At 31.3% G+C, this 13,302-nt stretch overlaps 1 long non-coding RNA gene across 5 annotated transcripts; it reads left to right on the top strand.

Annotated features, from left to right (window-relative positions):
- The first annotated feature begins 396 nt into the window (after positions 1-396).
- On the top strand, positions 397-13,097 carry LOC117692793 (uncharacterized). Of its 5 annotated transcripts, none has more exons than XR_010710729.1 (8): positions 397-861; positions 2,883-3,019; positions 3,721-3,807; positions 4,139-4,258; positions 5,473-5,508; positions 5,907-6,110; positions 7,094-7,157; positions 11,512-13,097. It is a non-coding gene; the product is annotated as an uncharacterized lncRNA (long non-coding RNA). The 5 variants fall into 5 exon arrangements; XR_010710728.1 differs by having other exon boundaries at positions 403-861; positions 5,907-6,105; positions 11,522-13,097; XR_010710725.1 differs by having other exon boundaries at positions 405-861; positions 5,907-6,105.
- Positions 13,098-13,302: the final 205 nt, after the last annotated feature.

Here is a 13,302-nt window from a genome sequence, read left to right on the forward strand (position 1 = left end):
TTGTAGAAGTTGCAAAACAAAACAGGTTCGTACTTAACTTACTAAATATCCATATGAGGACTCAGAAGATTTGTTAAAATAGCGCGTTATATTCATATTGTATTGCTGGAATTAAGATGTTGATCTTGAGTTTTATTTAGATACTGTATCATGAAAAAAAATACAAATTATTGCTTTAGACTTCCGTCTGATTTTTGGAAGTTTGACTGTTGACTGGTTTTAAAACCTCTAAAAACAATAGTTAACTTTTGCACATTTTGATATAGCTGTTTATCTGTAGCTACAGAACTATAATTGAGACTGAGACTCAGAGAGTTAGCGATCTAAGTTCAACTTTCAACTTTCTTTATTGCGTAAGACATACATCTTATTATACCCCCGCTCCGAAGGAGAGGGGGTATACTGTTTTACCCTTGTGTGTCTGTCTGTCCGTCCGTCTGTCTGTCTGTCTGTCTGTGTTCACGAGAGAACATTTATTGGGTTCAATTTATGTCATTGGAACACTTATTGGGTACTTTTGACTTATTGGGTATACCCAATAATCCAATTGCTTTCATTGTGTTCCAGAGACATTTACTGGGTATTGGATAACACAAACCCAATAAATGTTTGTCTGAGATTTGTCTATGAAATCTAGTCCATCTTATGGACTTTACTGTTTGTTGAAATCAAATTCTTTCGGAATGCCTTTGGTTTTATCATCAACAATGAAGAATTCAGAAGAGTTCCAAACAACTATGACATGTGATAAGATTATCCAATCAGAAAGTAGCAATGGCTACTGAAACAGATGCTAGATGAACATATCACCTGGAACTAGAGAAAACCGATTCAAGGCCTTATTGCTATCTGGATAAAAATGTAAGTTAAATTTAAGTCTTATTTATTTCTTTTCTTTTCATATCTTAAAAGATATTGACATAATCTATTTTAATCATAAACAACTACTTATATGGAAGAATTAGCCAAAGTACACAACAAGTTTGTCAATGTTTCTTGTGTTTGTTATAAAGAAGTTTTATTGTAAAACTTTCTTTCAAGAAGATTTTTTCTATCTGCTAGTTTGTTTTTGGCATAAATTTTTATTTCCAATCGTTTTACACATTGATTTCAGTTTTCAAACTGGTCTTTTTATGTATGTAAACAAAATCATTGCACAATCCTTGTTTACATTACAAAGCCTTCTGTCACAGTGAACTCTTTATATTGTATAAAACCTAACAACTGACAATCATTTCGATTAATCATTTTAAATGCCTTATTTGTGCATTCAAAATAGCAAAATAATTTTTTACTAAAATTGTGACCATGTCCCTTTAATACTTTATTCATAGTGATTGTTTAGGTAACTTTTTGTCTTAAAAATTGACATTGTTTCAATGATTAAATTTTTTTAGCGGTTCCAAATCAACTATAATCACTTCTTGGGGTCTAGCATAGAAACATTTCGGGAAAATTGTAAATGGTAATAGATTGAAAATACAGGTAAACATCGGTATCTTGAGCTTGAAGTGATTTCAACAAAATTTCGAGATATCCAGGGGTTCAAGATATCTGAAGTGGCTTTCTGATTAATTCCATTCTTATATTTACACGTGTTTCAGTTCCTGTCTATTCCAAATTCTTCTACTATACTCATAAATGACTAATATAAACTTTGATGAACTCAACTGTTGGGATCCTTAACCCCTCATTTGCTGGGACTGTGTATACGTATATGAAATACATATCAATATTGGTACAAAAATTAGATTATTAAATCAATGTTTCGTTTCAAATATGACTTAAAATTTTTGTCACTCGACGGTTTGCAACTTGCAAGGGATGAAGCACTTACCATGTAATCACTGAAATTTATCACGTATGAAATGAAAAATACGGCTTGAAATTTACCAAATAACACATACGGTATTTATTATCTAGCTAATGCACACAGTATATTTTTGTATTTTTTGTGTTTGTAAAGCTAATGTATTTTATATTAATTTATTGCGATTTTATATTAATTTATTGCGCTCATCAGTCCTCATATCTAGTAATTATATTGAAAAGTGGAAACGTTTCACATGTATATGATAAACCATACTCACTTCACAAGTTGTGTATTCAATATATCCGTATACAGTGTGTTTTATTAAACACGTTTCCGATATTCATGGCTGTGTTTTATCTAAATTTTATAGATATGTATTAAGGTGGTATGGGATGGGACATCTGTAGATATGACTGTGGATTCAAGAACATTTATTTATTATAATTAGAATACTTTCACCGGTTTAGAATTTTCAAATTTTACAATATTTAACCCAAAAAAAGCTTTTGAAATAAGATGTGCCCCACACCACCTTACATGCCCAAAACACACAAGCTGCCATCTTAATAAACTATGTCTCGCATGATTGAGGTAACAATACATGTAGTTTTGAAAGGTGTAAATATTGCCGTGGGCAGACGTGTGAAGTAATGATACCATGCAATTATGTTCAGCTGTTAAAAAAAATGACTCCATTTTTAGATAAATCAGGTAAAATTAGCGTTTCAGCCCTTCAATATACTTTTACATAAGAAGGGTATTCGAAAATATGTACCATATTCGAGATATCAGGAGTTTTTAAAATCATTACATTTTTATAGAGATTGAACGGTCGGGACTAGCGGTAGACTTCAACATAAGCAGGGTATTCGAGATATCTCTTGTTCGAGCTACCAATATTTACCTGTGATAAGATTCATTGGTATGGGATCTTTAGAAACCTAATGGCTATATATGTACATGTATATATTGGGTGCAGTAGGAAAGTTGTGTGGACCTCTTTGGACCCCAAAATGAACAAATAAGCTAACTATGTCATATACATATACTTTTTCTTTGTTTTTTGTAGAATCATGTGATGATGACCCTTTTGATTTAGCAGAATCATGTGATGATGACAATTTTGATTTAGCAGAATCATGTGATGATGACCATTTTGATTTAGCACCTGGAAGAAGAAGTCAAGCCTGGATGAGCTTTTTAATGGTAAGTCAATGTCACATGCACAATGTATGTACAACATTTGTGTAATGTATGTACATGTTTTATGATGTATATTTACTATAATTGTACCTCAGAGGCACCTGCATGAAATAATACATCTTTTTCATAATAAGAATATATACCCTATACCTAAAAATACACAAGGTACACATCGCTGCCATCTAATAGATTGGCTTAATTTATTTAAAACTAACACTTCAGTCCGATTTTAAGTCTGAAACTCAATCATAAAACTATTTTTTATCCTCTTGGTTTTGCAGTCTTTCATATACATATAATTAAACTCAATTTCTAAATGACCATACTAGGAGACAGGCTAAGTGCCGTCACTAACACCTTTCCGAGTTTTCTCTGTTTCTTTATCGCGACTACCATTTATATCATGTTCTGGATCAGTGTTCCTTTCAGCATGAACCTCTTTGTTGTTATTAAATTCACATTAACTGCCTTATATAATTATAATTATATTAGTTAATATATCCTGGTTCGGGAGAGATTTTATGTTTTATTCAGTGATATCATGACATCAACCTCCCCGCCGTAATGTAATGTTTCATTGATTTTCATTGGTTAATAATAAAGTGTTGACCAATGAGATTTAGGCTTTTGTAGTGTGCCATTTTTTCTTCGGAACATATCGGTGGTCTTTATAAAAAATCTGAAACATTTCTTTGTTGTTGTAGAATTACATCATGATGATGATGATGATCAGAGCTATACTGACATCTGGACAAAGAGCAAAAATGGAGCCCTGGATTCACAGTTTAAAGGTATGTTCAACATGCACTTGTATAATTATGTATGTATATAATTATATTATCTTGTACCTGTCAAACAATTTAAGTTTTTTTTTGATTCTGTAGAAAATAGAGTTGAGCCTTGGATAATATAAATAATAATTTTCTAAACATACCTAAATACATTTTTAAAAAAAAGACTTTTATTGTAAGTTGTTAACTTATTATATTGCATTATTTCTATTGGAGACAAAGACAAATTTTTTTAATTCATTGTGAAGTGTCAGCTGCATGGACACAATGATAAAAGAATGCTAGCAGTCATATGAAACACACACACATAAATATAAATTCTAATTTGTAGATTGAAAGTTTTTGTGAACAGAATTTAGGTTAGCAGCATAGAAAAATCACTGCATGCAGACCTTTCAACTCTGGAAAAGAAACCTTGGGCACCCAAGACCTTGTTGAGGCCAGGGGCAAGGTATGTGCATTAAATATGTATGGGTTCCTATGTGTAAAAATAATCATAAGAGAAAACTGCTATTTGTAAACTGAAAGGTTCAGAAAGGTTTCTGGCAAAGCTATACCATTCAGTCAAGTTTTTGTTAACTTTCAGAAGGGCAAAGGTTTATCCTAGGCCTAAAAAAATATTGTTTGTGTCCGCTTTCCCGACCGACCCTTGCTTTTACCCGCCGACTCAAAACTTTTTTAAAGGATTTTTGATGGAAAAACGTTTATTGTCGTTTTTATCCGATTTGGAAAAAAATTACTCAAAATTTTGGTCACAAAAATGCTTGAAGCAGTTACTCTTCTCAAATCAGTGTAACTCAAACGTTTTGTTTCAAAATGGCTATATGTTTCCATGTGTTATAGATTTTACTAATGCTCTCATCGTTGTCAGAGGAAGTATCTGATATATAATATCATTTTTTTGTTTTCTTAAGACCAGCTTAATAGTCAGGAATGATATTAAAGTATTTCTCATTTTATACCATTCAGCAGTCTCAGTATCTAACCGGCATGTATAAATATTGCAATATTATAGAAAAAAAAATATTTGAAAATAATAAAAAAAAAATTCCGACCGACCGACCCTGTACTTTTTTTCAGCATGAAAGCGGAAACAAACATTTTTTTTATAGGCCCTATGAATTTGATTTATGATATATATTATTAGGGTTAATCATCGGGCAGTTACCTTGGATCTGAAAATTTTGAATTAAGATATGCAAATAAATAATTATGTATGTATATAAATTAGTTTTAAATTACATACATTTTTATACCACTACTTATCGGTAGTACATGTACTCTAAGCTTGTACATTAATTTGTGAACCATGAACAGATTGTGTTAACAATTTTCTGTCTGTATAAATAGATGATGTATGCATAAAACAAGGAAGTTGAATCATCTGAAAATTCTTATTTGGGACAGTGATAATAGTTAAAGTGAAAATTGACCTAAAAAAATTAGAAAAGAGAGAGATACGATGCACTACAGTATACATCCACTCCCTGATTTGATATTTAAAATAAAACAATTTGTAATGAATAAATAAAGGTCATGTACATTAGGCATTGTATCATATTAATGTACAAATTCCCGTGCTTGTGCGGAATATCATCTATGTTATTAAATAGAAATTAAATTTGATTTCAATATTTAATCAATATATTTTTTTATCAATTGCAGAAATAGCAAGCAGTCTACCTGACCTGCATGAAAAATGTAAGTTAATTTTTTAAACTTTATATTGATCATGATATTTGACATGTTTGATATAAGGGAAAAAAATACAGAGATAAAAATACAGTCCATCTTGCCCAGTGAGGTTATGTTTTAACATTGAAATGCTTTCTTAGGTCAGTATATCCTTCCAACTATTTTTAGAATCGGTAGGACAAGAAAGTAGTGCCTTTAAGCAAAATAGTTCCTATATTTGCAGAGTGTATAAGCATATATTGGGACATTTTAAATCAGAATGCTTGATACATGTCAGAAAAGAGGATTAGCAATTTAAAAAGCAAGTGTCATAATTAAATTATCATTTGAAGGAAAGAATTGAAATTGATGTACTGCACCCTTTCCAAAACTGTGAAATTCACTACATTGCATTTTCAATACAGACACATTTTGCCGGGAAACGAATCTGACTTCACATTACGAAATTTTAACAAGAGAGAGGCAATTTGATGAGCTTTCATTCAAGAGGTCCTTCGTTGCTGAACGAAAATTAAGGCTTTGGAGCTATGAACCTGAACGTTAACATTACCGCCTCAGATGGAAATGCATTAGTGGACAATACCAATATTGAGCTCCATGCTGGTAAGGTATATTCCTTGTTTATTTGCAATTATTATGATAAACGTGCATTTCTCTGTTGTACATCTTCTCAATTATGTGAACAACCTAAATTTCCAACAAGTTCAATCATTTAAATAACTCATTCTATAAGAAAAAATCCATCACAACCCCCACCCCAACCCTCCCACCCCCATCCCCTTTGGGATTTTCAGAAAACCAATTTAATGAATGAAAGAAATTCTGATTTTGACCCAAATGTAATTTATTTTGAGTTTTTATATTTAAAAAAAATAAAAAATATCGCATTTGTTTTTTAGTGCGATCATTTCAAGCGAGTAAAAGTGAACGTAGATAAGTAGAAAGTTTCTAGTGAAGAAAAAATACTTCATTTAAGCAGTGTCTAGCTATCTACATGTAATATTAGTTTGCATTGTAAGGGAGTTGCATTTAATGCCTGGTAGGTTCCAATTCTATGTTTATGATTATTGATGTGCATTAAATTTGCGTAAACAAATCTGCCATGTATGTGAAATGACTTTGTAGATGTACGTATGCACACTTTAATATGTGAAAGCCTACCATGTTGCTTAGTACTTAATCCATAAAACCTATCCTTGTTAATCATAATCAAAATATTAAATGAACTTATCTGTAATCATTTTATGTATATATCTACCTGTATTTATCTATTCATACTTTTGAAACAATAGATTAATTTTTGGGGGTGGGGGTTGATATTGAATGTTTGAAGGGGGGAGTGTAGGTGTAGGTTTTTTAGGTTGTACACATGTGTTGTGCATGGAGATGTTACAGTAGTTGTTTGTTGTCTAGCTGTTCTCTCTCTCTCTTTCTCTCTCTCTCTCTCTCTCTCTCTCTCTCTCTCTCTTTCTCCTCTCTCTCTCTCTCTCTCTCTGAGTTTTAAATATATGGCTGATTGTGACATGAAAATGCAAATGTTGGGGATAGTGTTTGATACATGTAGAATTAAATTCAAAAAATTTCATTTTAGATACCTTGTAAATTGAATTGGAACTTCATCAAAGATTAAAACACAACATTGAGACACACTAGATGTAAGTAAAATTTATTTATGTAACAATGATGTCTACCGGGTAATTACACTTGTCCAAGTTTGAAAGAAGGAACCTGTAAAAACTATATATTCAGTATCTGACTTGCAGATAATTACTGGGAAACTTTATATTGATCATACATATTTCACAGACTTAGTAGGTATTTTTATTCTTCTAGATTTTAAACTCTAGTTAACTGACTCTTTTCCATAGGATATGTTTTTATATAAATGTTACCATGGTTATCATATAGAAGAGTAAGAGAAACCTCCTTATTAGCAAGTTCCTTTTCCTTATGACATATCGTTATAATGGGTTAGGTAAATGTGGTGCGTTTCTTCTGAAACTAGGGTTAAATAAAGTTCAGCAAATATTACAATATATGTTTTTTAAGAACATCAAATGCTAATGAACTAGATGTTGTTTCATTAAATTTTGACTGGACAGTTTCTTCAGATGTAATCCGTGTGTATCAATGCTGCAAAATCCATGATTATGTATTGATTTTTTCCCAATTTGGAATCATGGTTCTGTATGGTGTCTGGAATGAATATGTATAAGCTTAGAGTTGTAAATAACCACAATGACTGTTTCATATTGGGTATATACCTCTAACTATTTTTAGAATCGGTAGGACAAGAAAGTAGTGCCTTTAAGGAGGTTGGCACATAAAATAATAGTAATGTAAATCATCCGAAAACCACTTCGATATAAAGATGGGGACCTAAAATGTTCATTTATTTTATTTGTGATCCATGTCACATGCCATTTTTTAGCTCACCGAGACAAAGTCAAGGAGAGCTTATGCTATACCCTCGGCGTCGGCGGTGGCGTCGGCGTCCGGACCTGGTTAAAGTTTTTGTTGCAGGTCCTGTATCTAAGCTATTACTTGTCCTATCTTCACCAAACTTGCATGGATGATGCATCTGGACCTACTTATGGACTTGAAAGACTTGGATGCTGAATCTGGGTCCTAAATTTCAGATGCTGGAGGAGGTTAAGGTTGTTGGACCAGGTTAATGTTTTTGTTGCAGGTGCCCTTTGATAGCAATATCTTAGTTACTGCTGGTCCGTACTTCACCAAACTTGTATGGATGATGCGTCTTATGATACTGATGCACCTGACAAGCTTGAATGCTGAATCTGAGCAATAGGTTTCGGATGCTGGAAGAGGTTAAGGTTTTTAGAGCTGGTTAAAGTTTTTGTTGCAGGTGCCCTCTGATGATTATATCTTAGTTACTACTGGTCCTAACTTCACCAAACTTGTATGGATGGTGCGTCTTATGATACTGATGCACCTGACAAGCTTGAATGCTGAATCTGAGCAATAGGTTTCGGATGCTGGAGGAGGTTAAGGTTTTAAGAGCTGGTTAAATAAAGTTTTTGAAACAGGTGCCCTCTGATGATGATATCTTAGTTATTACTTGTCCTTACTTCACCAGACTTCCATGGATGGTGTGTCTTATGATACTGATGCACCTGACAGGCTTGAATGCTGAGTCTGGTTTCGGATGCTGGATAAAGTTAAGTTTTTAGGAACAGGTCACATGTTTAATAGATGATAGTACTATTTCAAACTTGCATAGTTGATTTAACTGTAATATGAATGAATCGCAGAGGTAGCTGCAGATGCAGAGCTTGATCTCCATTATCAAGGATGCTAAAAAATAAATCTTAGTTATTACAGGTCCTAACTTCACCAAACTTGAATGGATGGTGTGTCTTATGATACAGATGCACCTGACAGGCATGGATGCTGAATCTGAGCCAAAGGTTGCGGATGCTGGAGGAAGTTAAGGTTTTAATTGCTAGTGCCCTCTGATGATGATATCTTAGTTATTACTGGTCCAAACTTCACCAAACTTGCATGGATGATGCATCTTATGATACCAATGCACCTGATGGGCTTGAATGCTGAATCTGAGCCATAGGTTTCGGATGCTGGATGAGGTTTAGTTTTTTGGAACAGGTCACATGTTTTATAGATGATAGCTTGCATAGTTGATTTAACTTTATTATAAATTAAATGCAGAGGTTGCTTCAGATGCAGAGCCTGATCTCCATTATCAAGGATGCTAAAGGAATCTCCTACCTCACTCAAACCAGCTCGATAGATAGATGTGTTTGTTGATAAATGATTAACATGATTCCTATGATATAGTATTGTATGATATGAAACAATATTGTTTGATATGATACAATATGATACCATATGTTATATTATAAAAAGTTATACGATACGATACGATATGATATTGTATCAATTTTTTTGATATTTTATGATATGATATTGTATCAAGATATTGTTATGTATAGTATTGTATATTATGATACAATATTGTATAATATTATATTGTATTTTTAATATATTATTTTATCACATGATACAATTACATAAGATTTTGCAACATATTATATTGTATCCTATAATACAATATTGTATATTCTATAATATGGTATCATACAATATTGTATAATATGATATTGGTTTCAGTAATATAGAATTATATCACACGAAATTGTATTATATGATATTGTAATATTATATAATATTGTATCATACGATATTGTATGATATGAGATTGGTTTATATGATATATTTTCATATCACATGAAATTGTATTATATGATATTGTAATATATATTATTGTGTCATATGATACAATATGTATAATATAATAATGTATTTTATAATATTTTACTTTATCACATAATATTGTATCATTGGATAAGATACAGTGTTGGAATCAAATTATATTGTATTATATGATATAATATCATATAATGTATCAAATATGTTTCAGTGTCATTCAATACAATATCATACTATATTATACAATATAATATCATGTTTCAGTGTTATGATGTATTATGTAATATGATATTGTAATATAATACTATATTGTATTATATTTTATGATATTGTATTATGTGATCAAATACAATAAGGTATAACACAATACAATGTCATATAATACGTTACAATATCATATCTCATTATTGTTTATTACGGTATTTTATTGTTTTATATGATATATATTATAAATATGACATGATGCAATATTTAATTTTATATCATTGTATTGATTAACATATGAACATATGATTATCAAAAAAAAAAATTTATCAGATGATATTCGATATTTTGTCAAAACAGAATCCATGAATATCCAAGATCATAAAGTATATAAAATGATAAAGGTGGTCTTATGAAGGTGATGTCTCATAAGGGTGATGCTCCGTCTCGGTGAGCTTAGTAATCTATGATTACCTATGTTTTGGAAATATAAGGCCCCAAACAGAAATGATTATTTTCCTGAAATGTTTGCTAAAATTTGACATGGAAATTGATAATTTGAAGAAATCAAACAAATATTTATAGTTTGAACTATTATTTAGCTATGATTTTAATACGGTTTGAAATTGAACACATGTAGTGACTATGAAAGTAAAATCTAAGTCAAAGTTTAAAAATTCTTGCTTTACTGGTGGCTTCAAAGTCCAGTACATAATGAACACAACAACAGATGTTACAAAATTTTGAAGTAATCAAATTATAATGCAAATAAAAAAATTATAGTAAATTGTCATCTTTCCAAAACTTTGCATACAAATAGACATACATTTAATGTCTCATTTAAAAGTAAAACAAGTAGGGGTCACATCTCAAAAATTTGAGATAAAGCATGAAAGAAATAAGCTAATTTTAGGCCAAAATTGGAGTTAATTTTTTCTTAACTTCTATGAAATATAAGCTAAATATGCCAAAATATACCGATAGAAATATCAAAATATTGTTTAAATATGTTTTTAGAACATTATGAATATATCGTAATACACAAAATATCTAGAAGTTTGGTCTGCGCTGAAAATTAGGAAGCTAAAGTAACAGTACTCTAAAACTAGTGAGTTATGAAAATTCCATGTTATTCCAAATTATGGAAATTTTCATTTAGTTCTTGAAAACCTTCCACCACAAATTATAGTCCCTTACTAAAATGTAATTTTGGTAAATCAATTTTATTCAATAAAGTTTATTATGCATTGTAAAATATGAATATACCACTAGAATTAATATGTGATGCAGAATTTTCAGACTAGAGGTGACCCAAAATGGCTACCCAAAACCTAAGGAGCGAACCTCTTTAAGCAAAATAGTTGCTAAATTGCAGAGTGTGTATACATTTATTGGGACATTTAAAATCAGAATGCTTGACACATGTTAGAAAAAAGGATTTGCAATTTTAGAAGCAAGTGTCATAATTGAATTATCATTTGAAGGAAAGAATTGAAATTGTTTGACGTACACCCTTTCCAAAACTGTCAAATTTAATACTTTTACTTTCATTTTCAGAGTTTTTCAGTACAGACTTCACACCATAAGATTTTAACAAGAAAGAGGCAATTTGATGAGCTTTCATTCAAGAGGTCCCTCGTTGCTGAACGAAAAATAGGGCCGGAGCTATGAACCAGAACGTTTACATTACTGCCTAAGGAAAATGCATCAGTGGACCGGAACGTTTACATTACCGCCTATGGAAAATGCATCAGTGGACTATGCTCAGGCGTTTCATGTGGATACGAAGGTAGCGAGCATTGCAGGAAAAATACACAGCTAGTGTTAGAAAGCGTTTAATGGGGTTTACCATCAGAAAAATCTGGTAATTGAAGTGGTGAAATGACGGGCGGCTGCCAAAAGGGTGCCCCTTTGGCTGGACAACTCATACAGTTTTCGAGATATAAAGGTTTTTTGTTTTGCAGATCAATTGTATATATAATCGAGATATGCATTATTGCTAGGATTTTAACTTTTGTAAATTTTTGCAAAAAGTACCCACTTTTGAACTCGTCATTTGCTTATAAGGTACATCTTTTGTGCAAATAACTCCTCCCAACAGTTTTGAAGATAGGGATATCTTAATTTTGCAGATTAATTGTACAATCTCAACCCCCATAAACTTGAAATGATGACCAAATATCTTAAAAACAAATGGGATCTCCACCCCTAAACAATAAATATTCTTGTTCATTGTGTAGGTCATTACCTTAGAGGGTGGTTATGAAGATAAACATTTACAATTTTCTTCAATACAGAATGTTGATACAGGAAAAACATTCAATATTTTCATATTATATATTATATATAGCAACAAGAGTAAAATGGTCAAACAAAAGGAAAAGGAAGTAAGGGAATATTTTTCAGACTGTTGCACATCAAATACACTCCCATGAATGAAAATGTGCCTAAGACTTACAGAATGTAACTAAAAGTGCGGAAGAATATTGTGGAAAAGGATATGGGACACCATAAAGAAAAAATATTGAATGACCTTAAAAGAGTTAAAAAGTAATAAATTTGCTAAGATTTGCACTTTTGATTGAGTTATGTCTTAGTGTACAGGAATTGTTAATAATATATGTGTGTGCTCATAGAAAAGAACATCATGCATATGCATTGTAATACCAGTAAATATCGTATTGAAATTGTTGATCATGTTAAGATTTTCAAAGTTTATGATGAGTTACAGTGTGTCTAATTCCACACATACAAAATTCTCTGTCACTGTTTTAAGGGAAAAAAAAACAAATTGTACCAGTATGAACATTTTTTGAATATTTTTGGATGTGCATTTTTTATGAGTCAGCCAATGACTGTTGAATATTTAAACTTTCTCTGCATTTTTGTATGCAAGCTGAATATTATGCCAGTTTAAAGGTCCATGGAATGGTCTGTTTGATCTTCTTAACCATACATGTAAGATGTCTGACAATCTTTCTGTAAGATTTGATAAATTCGTGTACATGCATATGCATTTGTGTATATTTCATATTTGATGATAATTGTTGAAATTGTTGATAAAGTTGAGATTTTCAAAGTTTATGATAGTTATGTAAATTGATCAATTTTGAGTTTATGATCATAAATTGTTGTTTAAAGTTCCTTTAAGTTGTTGTTTTTCACTTTCCTTAATAATGATGCTCAATTTTCGTTGAATTTATGGGTGCCTCTTATCCACAAATTAACTTCGTCCATGGATAAATAATTAAGGGTTATAAATAACGTCCCCGCAAACTTGTAAAATTTAAGCAATCCACGAATTTTAATGATTTCACAGTATAGTTGATGCATTTAAAGATAAAGTTA

Source organism: Magallana gigas, chromosome 2 (assembly GCF_963853765.1).
Source record: "Magallana gigas chromosome 2, xbMagGiga1.1, whole genome shotgun sequence".
Classification (NCBI taxonomy): Eukaryota; Metazoa; Mollusca; class Bivalvia; order Ostreida; family Ostreidae; genus Magallana; species Magallana gigas.